The sequence below is a fragment of the Lathyrus oleraceus genome, chromosome 1 (genome assembly GCF_024323335.1).
Source record: "Lathyrus oleraceus cultivar Zhongwan6 chromosome 1, CAAS_Psat_ZW6_1.0, whole genome shotgun sequence".
NCBI classification, from domain to species: domain Eukaryota; kingdom Viridiplantae; phylum Streptophyta; class Magnoliopsida; order Fabales; family Fabaceae; genus Lathyrus; species Lathyrus oleraceus.
The window spans coordinates 76,390,517-76,406,071 of NC_066579.1; positions in this window are offsets into that span (position 1 = coordinate 76,390,517).

Here is a 15,555-nt window from a genome sequence, read left to right on the forward strand (position 1 = left end):
TTCAGATCAACAAGCTAATAGGGAGTCTGGAACTCGAGCCTAATAGCTGTCACAAAAAAACACTCACAAAAAGAAAGAAAGGGTAAACACACTAAAAAAAAACAAAAAGGTTGAGACAAACAAACTAATAGGGAGTCTGGAACTCGAGCCTAAAATTTGTGAAATAAAACACATGCCAAAAAAGAAAAGGTTGCCCGGAGAGATCTCGCACGATCTCCTGCCTACGTATCTCATCTAGTATGAGAATCAGGGAGACGTAGTTCCCCTTAACAGGGGAGAAACTCTCTCCTAACTAGAGACCGAGGAATAACAAACTAAAAAGGAGACTGACTCGAGCCTAATAGTTGTCATGCAATCCATAATAGCCCTAGGTTGAGGTATCTAAACAGAACCTAACTCGCACAGAAAGCAAGTCAATTCAAACAGCAAATAGACATGTATGAAAAGCAAACACACAAGCAATCATCACACTCTATATACAAACAAGAGGCTCAGACAAATGGTTGGGCTTTAGTCAAGGGGTCATATCAACCTCGACAAACAAGCCAAAACTGTAGGGGTATGCTGAAGCTCTTAACCGCTAACATTGAGAGTTAGGATTAAGCTGATGAAAGGATATGAGGATTAGACCCCATGCTCTTAACCCTGGCCTGGGTGAGCTCAAATCAATGAAAGCGTGGGGATCCAGAAAGATGGACCCTATTCCACTTGAGTGACACTGTACAAGATCTTGGATTAGGTTCAAGAGCATCAGCACATAGTGCGAGCATAATGAACGACTCAACGAATAACAGGGGACTGGCTACTAGTCCCTTCTATCTGTCAATTGCCTCTTCACTTAGGAGGACTTAACAAGTAGCATGCCTCACTTCCAGACTACATGGAGTTAAAAGGCTAAACAACCTCAGTGGTGTATCAACCACACTCCAAAGCAAAGCTCAATCAAGAGCTAAAAGCGGCTAATGTACCTGTACAAAAGCTAACCAATTAGTATTGTATTCAGACAAATCAACAGACAACAGCAATGGAACATCCAACAGTTATACACAATGTAAGTCTCAAATGCAAGCACTCAAGTGATTCCATCACACTCAATGACCTACAACACAACAATAGTTATTAAAAAAAGCAACTTGCATCTCAAATAATGAGCAAACCTAGTGCTAAGTACCTGAAACACAAACACCATTGGTGAGTACAAACCACTAGTGCAAAGACTAGGGTCAAAGGCAAGTCAAATGACCAAAACAGAAGCTAATATTTCACATGAAGCATGTTCAATAAAACAATAAGAAAGCCTCAAAAGGTCCAAAGCCAATTCAATAAGCAAAGCCATCAATTAAACAAGATAAGGAAAAGGCAAACAATGTGATCAAACATGGACATCAAACATAGCAAATCCATATTAAAACAGAAATGAATCCAATGATCATGAATTTTTTTATGTGAACACAACATGTTATAAGCAAACATCATACCAAAAATTAAGTCCAGAAGATAACAAATGGTACATGAATGAAAATGAACAAAGGCAGCATCCAAATGTGTGACGCAAATTGTCACACCCAAAGTTCATGTGTCCAAAACAGTGATAGAACATGATAAAAATCTCAAATCAAAGCTCAAAAATAATATCATGAGAGGAGATTAAGCACACCAAATTTCAAGTCCATTGGACAAATCATGAGCATATCACAAATCAATTAGCACAACATGTCAAATTTGCATCATGTTCAAATAAGAAAGCTCAATAAAAAAATCCAGAAATGCTAAAATCAGGAAAATCACATCAAAAAGTAATAGACATCCATGCAATCATGTGGAAAAAAGTTTGAATTAATTTGGATTTATATGCTATTTTTTATGAATTTTGGAAATTGCATGAACAAAGTGAAATAATATTGGAAATCAATGGAAATAATGTTGAAAAATGGAAAATCATTAATATGCATTCAGCAAGGATCGAACCAAGGCATGTAGAGTTACAAGCGTGTTCAAGTAAGAAAATCAATTGAACAAAATTAAAAGTACAAGATCTGGAATCGAACCCTGGTTCACGAGGTACAAGGCGCGCTCCAATAAAACAATTAAAACTGAAAAGATGCAAAGCGCGGAATCGAACCCTGGTTTGGACAGTCCAAAGCGCGCTATCATGAAGCAAAACGCAGCGTTCCACTTTAAGAGTGAAATTAAATGGAATTTCCAATTGCTTATGCCAGGGATCGAACAGGTGACTCAATGATTCAAGGCGCGGCCATGCAAAACCCTAAGAGCTTGAACTAGACGGCCGGAATAGTAATTCCGGTCGTCTTCTCCGGCCAACTCACGGCGGAGACGAAGAACAATTTTTCCAGAAACGCGTAATGAGCATACCAATCGAAAGGTCTCGTTACCAGGAGCTCAAATATCCTATTAGCTAAGCCTAATTCTTCCTATATCCAACGAATCGAACGAAAACATATTGGATCTACAAACTTTAATTCAACATAACTCACTCAATTCTCAACCAAAATTAAATCTACTTATATCAGCATCATCACCACAACAAGATCTACAATATCATGTACATGGAAAGGCAAAATAAGACGATCGAATTTTCACCAACCTGTTGTGCAGTGATAAAAAACAATGTCCTTAGGTGCTCAACTTCTCCAGATCTCCTCCTCTCTTTGTATCTTGAAGCTTTATGCACGAAATAGAACTTGAATCCACTTGAATGAAGCTTAATTTCCAAGATCCACCTTCATGTTCAAGCTTTGAATATGCATGATTCTTGCTCAAATTTTTCAATCCAAACCTTGATTCATACTCAATCATCCATGATAAACCAGAATATGCAAGAATTTTGATGAGTTGTGTGAAGAATTTTCAAGTTTGAATTGAGAGAATTTTTGGAGGGAAATGCAATTTCTAGATCTAGAATTGTGACTATGAGCAAATTCTGTTATGATTATCTATTTATACCATGTACTAATCACTTTGCTAATCCCACTTAAGCTTGGTTAATTGAGATTAAAAAGAAATAAGGTGAATGACCAATTTGGCAAGTGTGTGGTGCATGGAGATTTTACATGTGAATAGTGCACATGCATGGTTCAAAGTCACTTAAAATCATCCAAAGATCACAATGGCATTGTTATTTTTCATGTATGATCAATAGAATTTGAATTCTCCATTTTCCCTCCAAAATATACATGCATGGACAAATGATCATGTGAGTTAATTTCATGAAATTCAATGTTTGATTTGGAAAATATTGGTCAAGACAAGAATTTTGCAAAAAGAATGGACCAATTTGGAGTTTTGAAGCAAAAGTTATGCCATGTTGAACTTCCATGTACACTTTGTGATCATTTGGCCATAACTTCTCAACCATTCATCAGATGATCATGATATAGGACTTTTTGAAAAGGGGAAAGACATATCTTCAACATTCATGTTCACCAAAAATCAATTTGAAGCTATTTTGATGTTAGAAAGTCAAGTTGAATATGGACAAAAAACTTGCCATTTTTGGAAACTTTCAATTACAGGCCACTCTCCATTTTTGGAAACTTTTGTCCTGACTTCAAAATATTCAAGATTGATGTTTGAAATGACAAATGAACCTCTTTTGAACATGATTGAGATGTTGAAACTCATTTCCCCACCTCATAGCCCTCAGTTGACTTTACAGTTGACTTTCAGGTCTTCAGATGACCTAGAAATGCTCTGATCAGCTTGAGCCTCTACCACTTGAGGAAATGGCTCAGAAATGAAACCCTAACTCATATAAGCTCAATATGATACTCATGTGATCCTCATCTCAATAGAATACCTCTTCTCCTTAAAAAAACCTGGCTGGCAGACTGGCACTGATTAGGGTTGACCGGAGGTCAAAACCCTAATCCAAAGGAAATTGAGCATGAACAATGAAACCCTTGATGATGACATAACCATAATGATGGTAATATATCTTTGAAAACAAGATAATACTCAACCTCCTTGAGGATTAGGAAAACCCTAATTGAAGCACAAACCCTCAGATGGTTGACAATCAATCCCTAGAAACCCTCAGGCTTGAATCTCTTAACCTCTCTATCTTCTTAAAAAGACTTTGGAGGATGACCTTCTTATTATCAGATGATATGCAATATGCGAATGCCTAATGTCCTAAAACATGAAATGCAATACTAAACTAGTCCCAAGAGAGGAGGGCAAATTTTTAGGTGTTACAACTGCCCCTATTCAATCCACTATGAACCTGTCGATATGAACAGCCTCGGCTTTCAGATGATCAGGGTGAAGAGTGGTTGAATACAAAGAACAAACGGACAATTTACGCTCCGCTGGGAAATAATTAACAATGCCTGTCAGAATCGGCAAAGAAGTGATCTTGAAAGAATCCGTCTGGTACGGTGAAAGTCGGCCTGAATACCGAAAAGAATGTTGACCTGGATACCAAAATAAATGGTAACACAGAAATAACCATGGCCTGAATGTCGCTCATCAGTCTGAATACTGGACATCAGAATATGAGATGATTGATATCGGTCTGAACACTGAGAGATTGGCCTGAATACCTACTTCGGTCTGGATACCGGAAAAACTGGCCTGAATGCCACTTCGGTCTGGATACCGAAAAACTGGCCTGAGTGCCACAAGTGCTTCGACCTGAATGTCGGAAACTCCTTCGATCTGGATATCGGGAAAGTGGCCTGAATGCCACAAGTACTTCGACCTGAACGTCAGAAACTTCTTCGATCTGAACATCGGGAAACTGGCCTGAATGCCACAAGTACTTCGACCTGAACGTCGGAAACTTCTTCGATCTGAACATCGGAAAACTGGCCTGAATGCCACATCCGTTGGGGATTTTATTATTTTTTTGCTTTTCTTGAACCCAAAAACTTTTTTTGATTTTCATTTCCATCTCCGCCCGACAGAAATTCTTCCTCCAATATCGCACTACTGGGGAATATTGTTGACCCAACGTCATGATGCCAAACTCCTCAGAGTAACATCTTCTAACTGGCAGAACCAATCCTCAAACGGTAACCACGGCTTGAGTAACATCTTCACCAACCAGCTAAACCAATTCTCAAACGGTAACCACGGCTTGAGACTAGCTTATGCTTGCAATGATGATGCATGAGTTTGAATTTTTTCAATGTAATGCTCCATAACCATGGAAGTGCTACGAAATGAATTATGCAATATGCTATGCTTCTCTAAATGATGAATGCATAAAAAGGTATCCCCCTCAGGGGACTCTACTGGGGAGCTCGAGGCACTCTGCTGAGGAACCTGATACCACTCCAAATCTCCAACCCTGCTGGATAATAGCACTGCTGTTGGGGAAAGGACAACCCTCACCAGGGATGAACTCCACTGAACTTGATCCGCTTGGGCTTCGCTGGGGAAACCGCTACCAACGCACACCTCCGCTGGGGAAACGACACCCTTCTAACTTGTTGGGGAAGTAACAAACTCAACCCTGCTAGGGGAAACAACAACCTTCAGGCCTGGCTGCCGAGAAAACACTGATCTCGAACCTGCTAGGGAGGTACGACATGTTGGACACAGAACACCTGTCGACTCGTCGAACACTGGTATCCACCATCTAACCAAAGTGTTAACTTTCTATTTCAGAATTTGAAGAGTCTTCTTGATTAACCCTCCAGGATCGTCGCACGTCTTTCGTCGTCTTTTCACCATTCTTCTATCCCTTGTCCCTGATTGGACTCCACGGGGATCTTTTGTTAAAAAGCTTCACATCACAACCTGCAAGTGAGTGAAAATATCTAACAGCTCCTGCAAAAGAGATCGTCAGATAAAAACATGCCTCAGGCATGCCAAAATTTCAACACCTGAGTCCCTCAACCTTCCGAATAAGATTTCAGGTTCACAATCCTATAAACATGCATTGGAAGGGATCTCCATATCTCAAAATGCAAAGATTCTTTATCAAAATAAATGGATGTTTTTGCAATCAAAGCGGTAATGAAAACAAAAACAAAATTATTTGACTGAATATGCATTTTATTGATTGGAAAAGATGGCTCATAACTGAGCAATACACAGGAAGCAATTCCTGAAAAGAGGTAATTGCGCACAAAAGGAAAAATCTATCCTAATGGCAATGTGAACCCGTGATCTCATCGAGTTCCAACTCGGTTACACCCCATATGTCCTCAGGACTCTCCGTGCTTTCTGCCTTCTGAACAAGACGCTTCCGACCGATCTCTGTCGGAGATTATCCATAGTGTCTTAACCAAAACACAAACGATCATGCTAGACACAGTCGTTCGTTTCATTCCATATTTTGCCTGGACCTCCCTTTCGGGTTTTCAGTCCACCGGGATGCCCTTTTTTGCCCAAGCAGCCCTTGTGGGGTTTTCGACTTGCCGGGTGTACAATTTTTCCTTTTATCCCTAATTTTTGCCCGAACCTTTTTCTTTTTTTTCTATTTGGTTCGCCGGGATGCCCATTTTTGCCTGGACTATTTTATTCTTTTCGTCCAGCGAGTCTCTTATACGAAGTATTTTTTAACTGCGTCAACAACAAGGCTCCGCCAGAAAAAACCTTCTTGACCACGAATGGACCTTCATAATTGGGTGTCCACTTGCCCCGACGATTGTTCCGAGGAGGAAGGATCCTTTTCAACACCATATCTCCTACGTGATACACCCGAGGTCACACCTTTCGGTCAAAAGCACACTTCATTCGTTGCTGGTACAACTGCCCATGACAAATGGCCGCCAGCCTCTTTTCCTCAATCAGGCTCAACTCTTCGTACCGAGTCCTTACCCATTCAGCCTCTTGCAATTTCACGTCCATCAGGACTCTCAATGAAGGGATCTGAACCTTAACCGGCAGCACGGCTTCCATTCCATATACAAGCGAGAAAGGCGTTGCCCCAGTAGACGTACGTACCGAGGTTCGATACCCATGCAATGCAAAAAACAACATCTCATGCCAATCCTTATAGGTTACGACCATTTTCTGCACAATTCATCTTCGGACGATAAGGAGAAGAATTGTGATGCTCGATTTTGAACTCCCGGCACAGTTCTGCCATCATCTTGTTGTTGAGATTAGAACCATTATCAGTAATGATTCTTTCAGGAACCCCATATCTGCAAATGATGTCTCTCTTGAGGAACCTGGCAACGACCTGCTTCGTCACATTTGCATAAGACGCCGCTTCCACCCACTTGGTGAAGTAACCGATAGCCACTAATATGAACCGGTGCCCATTCGAAGCTGTCGGCTCAATCTTCCCAATCATATCAGTTTGCCACATAGCAAACGGCCACGGAGATGACATCAAACTCAACGGGTTTGGAGGCACGTGCACCTTATCAGCATAAATCTGGCATTTATGACATTTCCGCACAAAGTTGAAACATTGGGCCTCCATCGTCATCCAATAATAACCAGCCCGTAACAACTTTTTCACCATCGCATTACCACTAGCATGGGTACCAAACGACCTTTCGTGCCCTTCTTTCATCAATTGGCTTGCTTCTTCGTCATCGACGCATCTGAGCAAAACCCAATCAAAATTCCGCTTGTACAAAACACCATCCTTGTTCAGATAGAACACCATGGTCATCCTCCTCAGAGTCTTTCGGTCCTTCTTGGATGCTCCCTCAGGATATTCTTGGGTTTCCAGATAGCGCTTGATATCAAAATACCATGGCTTCTCATCATCAGGTGCTGTGTCAACAGCAAACACATAAGCCGGTCTATCCAGACGTCCCACCTCAACACTAGGGAACTGATTCCACCACTGCACCTTAATCAAGACGGCCAGAGTAGCCAAAGCATCTGCCAACGGATTCTCTTCTCTCGGCACATGGTGTAATTCCACCTTGGTGAAAAACGTCAACAATCTCCTCGTATAGTCCCGGTATGGAATTAAATGAGATTGATGCGTATACCATTTCCCGTTAACCTGATTCACAACCAAAGCTGAATCTCCATAGATAACAAGGTTCTTAATCCGCAAATCAATCGCCTCCTCGATACCCAAGATACAAGCTTCGTATTTGGCCACATTGTTGGTGCACTCAAATGTTAGTCGGGAAGCAAAAGGAATATGGGATCCTTTCGGCGTAACCAAAACAACACCAACTCCACTACCATTCACGTTAACGGCCCCATCAAACATTAGAATCCATTCGGATGCAGGGTCAGGCCCCTCCTCCGGGATTGGTTCCTCATAATCTTTCGATTTGAGAAACATGATGTCCTCATCAGGGAATTCAAACTTCATCGGTTGATAATCCTCAATGGGTTGCTAGGCGAGGTAATCAGATAATACACTCCCCTTGATCGCCTTCTGAGAGGTATACTGTATATCATACTCAGTCAAAATCATTTGCCATCTCGCAACCCATCCGGTCAATGCTGGCTTCTCAAATATATACTTGATTGGATCCATCTTTGAAATCAACAAAGTGGTATGAACCAGCATATACTGTCTCAGTCGGCGAGCAGCCCATACCAAAGCGCAGCAAGTTTCTCAAGCAGTGAATATCTTGTTTCACAGTCGGTAAACTTTTTGCTAAGGTAATAAATTGCATGCTCTTTTCGACCAGACTCGTCATGCTGCCCCAATACACACCCCATAGACCCCTCGAGGACTGTCAAGTACAGAATTAACGATCGTCCCTCCACAGGAGGCATCAGAATCGGAGGCTCCTGCAAATATTCTTTTATCCTTTCAAATGCCGCTTGGCAATCATTATTCCACCTGACCGTTTGATCTTTTCTCAACAACTTGAATATGGGTTCATACGTGGCTGTTAGATGAGATATGAACCGTGAAATGTAGTTCAATCTACCTAAGAAACCACGAACCTCTTTCTCTGTTCTCGGTTCAGGAATTTCTCGTATCGCTTTTACCTTAGCAGGATCAACCTCGATTCCTCTTTCACTTACAATAAACCCCAGCAATTTACCGGACCGCACTCCGAAAGTGCACTTATTCGGATTCAACCTCAGTCTGAATTGTCTCAACCGGTCATACAATTTGGCCAGATCTACCAAATGCCCCTCTTCTGTTTGGGACTTTGCTATCATGTCATCAACATAGCATTCGATTTCATGATGAATCATATCATGAAACAAAGTCACCATAACCCTCTGATATGTGGCACCAACGTTTTTGAGACCGAATGGCATCACCTTATAGCAGAAAGTGCCCCATGGTGTGATGAATGTTGTTTTCTCCATATCATCTGGCGACATTTTGATTTGATTATAGCCAGAAAAGCCATCCATGAAGGAAAACACCGAGAATTGAGCTGTATTATCTACCAACACATCGATGTGAGGTAATGGGAAATCATCTTTCGGGCTAGCTCGATTCAGATCCCGGTAGTCCACACACATCCTCACCTTTCCATCCTTCTTCGGGAATGGCACAATGTTCGCGACCCAAGGCGGATAATTAGTGACAGCGAGGAAACCAGCATCCAACTGCTTCTGCACTTCCTCTTTAATTTTCATGGCCATCTCAGGTCGAGTTCTGCGCAACTTCTGCTTCACTGGAGGACAATCTGCTCTCAATGGCAACTTGTGCACAACGATATCGGTATCCAACACTGGCATATCCTGATAAGACCAGGCGAAGATATCAACATACTCTTTCAACAAGGCTACCATTCTGCTCTTGACGTTCGCCTCCAAAGCAGCCCCAACTTTCACTTCTTTTCTGACCTCCTCGGTACCCAGATTCACAACCTCGACTTGCTCTTCGTGCGGTTGAATCACCTTCTCCTCTTGCTTCAACAACCTGGCTAATTCCTCCGGCAGTTCACAATCTTCTTCGCCTTCTTCTTCGGCATGATAGATCGGATTGTCGAAGTCATATGAGGGTGTAACAGGATTGTTATGAATGAGATCCGGAGAATGATCGCATCTGCATGAATGTTGATTCATGCATTGCTTTAGAGTCGAGACGAGACAAGTTAAAGGAAAATGAAAACAAACATTGCCATTTTTATTTTTGTTTTAAACTGCAAAAATAAATGAAAAACAGGGGACACCGCTTTTAATGAAAGAAAACATCCTTTTATTGATGATGCAAACATTGCAAAATGAAACATGAGGTGACCCTTACAATGAACCATTACGTTTCGGGAAAAACGTATGGCTTTCATGCAGATAGAATTGAAAAACAGAAATATTACTCTTCACGTAGAGTGACGGTGATGATCCTTTCGGCCTTCCAGTTCTGGATCTCCATCCCTGGTCGCACGGTTTTATCCACGAGTCGAGCTCGCAGTCACTGTCGACCTCTTCACCCATCGCACAGATGTGATCTGGATCTAGCATTCCGGCATTGGTGAACATGAACGGCTGACCACGTCCTCTGTTCTGCCCGGACGAGCCCGACCCGGCTGATAACCAACTCCAAACCTATCTTCTTTGGCGGCGATATCAATCATCCTTCCCCAACCTGGGGCTTCTCCACTCTTCACCACCTCGGCAGCCTGTTTATACGAAGAAATGGACGGCTTCTTCTTCTCTTTAGCAAAGATGGCATTCTCCACCTTGACGGTTTCGAATGCTTGGCTCGGTGTCTCAAATATCTCACCGTCCATTTCTACGTACTTGAACGAGGACATGTGACTGACAAAGATGTCCTCCTCTCCACAAACCGTCATGACCTGCCCGTCCCAGATATACTTCAATTTCTGGTGCAAAGTCGAAGTTACTGCCCCAACAGCGTGTATCCATGGTCGACCCAACAGGCAACTGTATGCCGGCTGAATATCCATGACAAAAAACACGGACTTAAACACCTCGGGCCCGATCTTCACAGGAAGCTCCACTTCCCCAAACACAGCCCTTTTAGAGCCATCAAAGGCTCTAACAACCAGGTCAGTAGGCCTTAACACTACTCCTTCACAATCTAACTTTTCCAGGGCCTTCTTCGGCAACACATTGAGTGACGATTCGGTATCCACCAAAACGTGCGAAAGCACCGCTCCTTTACACTCCATTGCAATGTGTAATGCCCTATTATGATTACGCCCATCCACAGTAAGATCCAAATCAGTGAAACCCAGCCCATGGCTGGCATTAACATTAGACACCACTGTCTCTAGCTGATTAATCGTTATCTCTTGCGGGACATAGGCTCTCTTCAATATTTTCAACAAAGCCTCTTTATGCCCTTCGGAGCTTAACAACGATGACAGGATTGAGATCTTAGACGGAGTCTGCTGCAGATGGTCAACGAGCTTATACTCTGACTTCTTGATGATCCTTAGGAATTCCTCAGCTTCATCATCAAGTTCCTTCTCCGACCCACCAGGCGCCGGTGCCGCTACAGGAGTACCCTCGCTCACCACCTGCTTCCCTCTTGCCCTGGCTAAAGCCTCGGCCTTATCTTTCTTTTATTTCTCTCCATCCCCACTCCTTAAAGTGTCAGGTGCAAACAACCTTCCACTGCGAGTGAAACCACTAGGTCCGGCATTATCCACCTTTGAAACGGTGGTTTCACCTGCAGCCTGATCGTCCTGCTTCTCCCCATTACAGTAAACCTCTCCACCACAATGCCACGGCACCACATCATCATTGTCATAAGGAATTGGCCCAGGTACCGTAATGGTAACCAAAGCCGCATCTGCCAGCGCTGACAAGTCGACCGGATCAAAGTAGATAGTTATGGTGGAGACATCCTCCTTTTCCAAACCAACCTTCTCAAATCTGAGGCTTCCCTCATCCATCATCCTATGGACAGCCTCCCTCAATAAAACACACCCATTAGGGGCAACAGTGCACGCAACACAGCAATCACCACAACCCGGAAAGACCCCACTCTTCAACAGTTGTCTCTTGACCTCAACCAATGGAGTCTTCAACTGATCTACACTCATCAGCCCAGTTGTCCTCCTATCCTCAGAAATTGCATTCACCCCCATCTGACCATGCGCCGACATGGGATTAGCGTTAACATTTGGAGATGGGGCAAAATTGATAGCTTTAGAATCCATCAAGTCTTGGGCGACATGCTTGAAAGCTTTGCATCCTTCAACATTGTGCCCGGGGGCACCAGAGTGAAATTCGCACTTGGCGTTCTCATCATAATTGGCAGGCCTCTCATCAGGTCTCAACGGAGCCAACGTCCTCAACTGAACCAAACCCAGATCCTTCAACTTCTTCAACAGGAAGGAATACGTCACAGGCGTCCTATCAAACTGACGATCAGTCATTCGTCCTCTCACCTGATACCCGGCCCGTTGGGTTCTTTGTTGAAACGGCTGTCGTTGCTGTGGCTATTGCTATTGTTGATGTTGTTGTGCAGATGAATTATCAGCATAATTGTTACTGCAGCAGTGTGCTGGTAGTAACGATCCCTATCTTGTCCCCTCTGGGCATACACCGCACTCGCGTCACCCTCCTTCTTCCGCTGGCCGTTACCAAAGGGTTTCTTCGATCCAAACGACGAAGCACTACCCTGTATCTTCCCCATCTTCAACCAACTTTCAATTCTTTCCCTAGCCACTACTATGTCTGTGAAGTTGGTAACCGGGCATCCCACCATTCTTTGAGCAAAGGTCCCCTTAAGGGTACCCATGAACAAATCAGACATCTCCCGATCTACCAATGGAGGTTGAACTTTGGCAGCCAACTCCCTCCATCTCTGTGCGTATTCTTTAAACCCTTCATTTGGCTTCTAAGACATACCCTGCAGCTGGGTACGACTAGGAGCCATGTCAGCATTGAATTGATATTGTTTAAAGAACGCATCTCCAAGATCCTGCCAGCTCTTAATGTCTGATGATCTCAATTTAGTATACCACTCAAGAGATCCCCCAGACAAGCTATCCTGGAAGAATTACATCCAGAGCTTCTGGTCCATTGTATAGGCAGATATCTTTCGGACGAATGCCTGCAGATGAGTTTCCGGGCAAGAACTCCCATTATATTTATCAAACGCAGGCGCTTTAAACTTCTGTGGGATCACAATCCCCTCAACCAGCCCCATGTTTGACATGTTGACAACCCCTGGAGTAGCATAGCTTTCCAAAGCCCTGATCTTCTCTGCCAGTGCCTGAATCTCCTTGTTTGGCGGCGGAACACCGTACTGACCAAATTGCTCATTCAGTATCGAGAACTGGTCTTTTTCTCTATCCTCCTTAGCCCCAAAGAAAGGAGGAAGCTGATTATCTTTCAAATTATTGACTACAGGACCGGGCCCACCGCCTGCAGCAAAACCAAAACCTCCACCGTTGTTGATCACTACACCAGCAGTAGTCGTCTTCCTTCTGGGATCACCACCATCCCTAGAACCACCGAGACCGTTGTTGGAGACACCCTCTAGATTATTACTACTGTTGGCAGCAGAAGCCCGCTCAAGCTTCTCCACTTTCTCAACCAGTGCCTTCTGCCCCAAGGCGAACCCTTGTATAACATTGATCAGCTCTCCCATCTTCTCTTTCAGCTCGAGAATATCTGCGTTGGATGTATCCATCAGTTTGGATTTGTTGCGCCTGGTAGGGTATCTGTGCGGATGAGCTACGTGCAAGGGAATAATTCGGCGTGCGCGAGCAATGATTCCTGTAACAACCAAACACGTTAGAAACCGACACCTGCAAAATAGAAGACAAGTTATTATGATTCATGCATGAATGCAATGTCTATCCATATGAGGAACACTCTGTCTTTCGATCCTGGTTTCATCGAGACAGATAATAATTTGACAGCAACATTCTGACGTCAATCATCTGGTTTTATCATACAAATCAGAGAGTTATGATTTAGCAAAGATACCATCCAACCATGTGTGTGTTATGTGAGTGCGCAGAAAAGCAAATAAAGCTTGAAGATCAATCACTGAATGATAATAACCACTGTATATCAAAAGTGCACAACACGTGCAAGAGTCATACATCAGGCTTGATACAAATCAAGTACAATTCTCCAGAAACAGAAAGAAAAAACAAGCAAGTGAACTCCGTCAACATGCCTGACGGTAATCCACACATAACAACAAAAGTCTACACTGAAGAAGGTCCCACAGAAGGCTCTGCATCATCAACCATCTTAGTAAACTTCACGCCGAACCTGAGCTCAATGTTCTCCTGCTGAAGTCTTCCCACCTCTTTCTGATGAATCTTCATCTGTCGGAAATAATGATCCCTCTCAGCCAGATAATGATCTCTCTCAGCCACAATCTTCGCTTGCTCTTCTCCCTTAACCTTCAGCTTTGCTTCCCAATCGGTGGTAAGGGCTTTGGCTCTAGCATCCCTCTGAGTCTTCACAAGGATTTGTCTCCTCTTCTCATCTTCAATGACTTTCAACGCTCTAGCGAACTTCTCCTTGGTAATGTCGTGCTCCTTCGTGGATGACTCCAAAGCTTGGCTGATCTTGCGGTAATAGGCGGTGTCTATCTCAAAGCGCTTCACCTCCAGAGCATGTCTCTTATCCTGGTCTTCTATTTTACCTTTGACTTCCTGATTAGCCATCTGGATTCTAGCAACACTCATCTCCAACTCAGTTTTCTCTGCATGCAGTTGATCTCTCTCCCTCTTCATCTCAAGGAACTCTTCCATACTGACAGAAGAACGTGGCCCCTCAATCACCGGATACCAAGGATCACCCCCAGGAAATGGTAGATTCGTGAGCTCAATCCTTTTTCTGAGCCAATCATCAAGAGGAGGAAAAGACCTGCTATTAACCTTACCAAAAGGAACCTTGCCCTTCCTTTGAATGTCACGCCATTCACCGGTCACTTCCCTTAACAATGGCTAACTACCCTCAACAGGGAAGTAGAAAGACTCCTGAACCTCTCGCCCGAGGGGAGGAACCTCCATAGCAAACCCCATTTGTCTCTTAAGAAGCACCGGGTTGTAATTAATGCAACCTTGAACTCCTATTAGAGGCACATTGGGAAGATTCCCACAACTACAAATGAAATCTCGTCCAGCCACACCATTGTGAGTCCAAGCTATGTCCTTGGCTCGTAAACCCATCAATTTGGTTGACCATTTGGCAGTAGGATCAAGAAAGACAAAGGCACCTCTGGAAGGCAAATACCCCATGAACCACTTGTGCAACAACTGAGCACAGCATCTAATCAATCCCCCACGACGCTTCTCGTTCCGATTATGGACCAAGTAATAGACATCCCCAACCACAGTAGGAATAGGATTCCTCTGCACAAACACCCGGATGGCATTAATGTCTACAAAGTTCTTCTGATTAGGGAACAAGATGATTCCATAGACGCTTACAGCAAGCAGAGCACATACAACCTTCCAATCACCCAAAACAGCATGCTCCTTGGCTTTAGCCTCCAAGAAACTGAGATGAAAACCGGGCAACATTCCTTTCTCCTTCAAACCCCCCTTAGTCACTTCTGGGCTCAAATAAAGAGCACGAGAAATCTCACCAATATCAGGTTCTTCCTTAGTGGCATAGAAAGGAACCTGATCTCTGATCTGAATACCCAGGATACCGGCATAGTCCTCCATCAGAGGTCCCAACAAATAATCCGGGAAGACAAAGCATCTCAAACCCGGGTCATAAAACTGGAGAAGAGTATGGATGGCA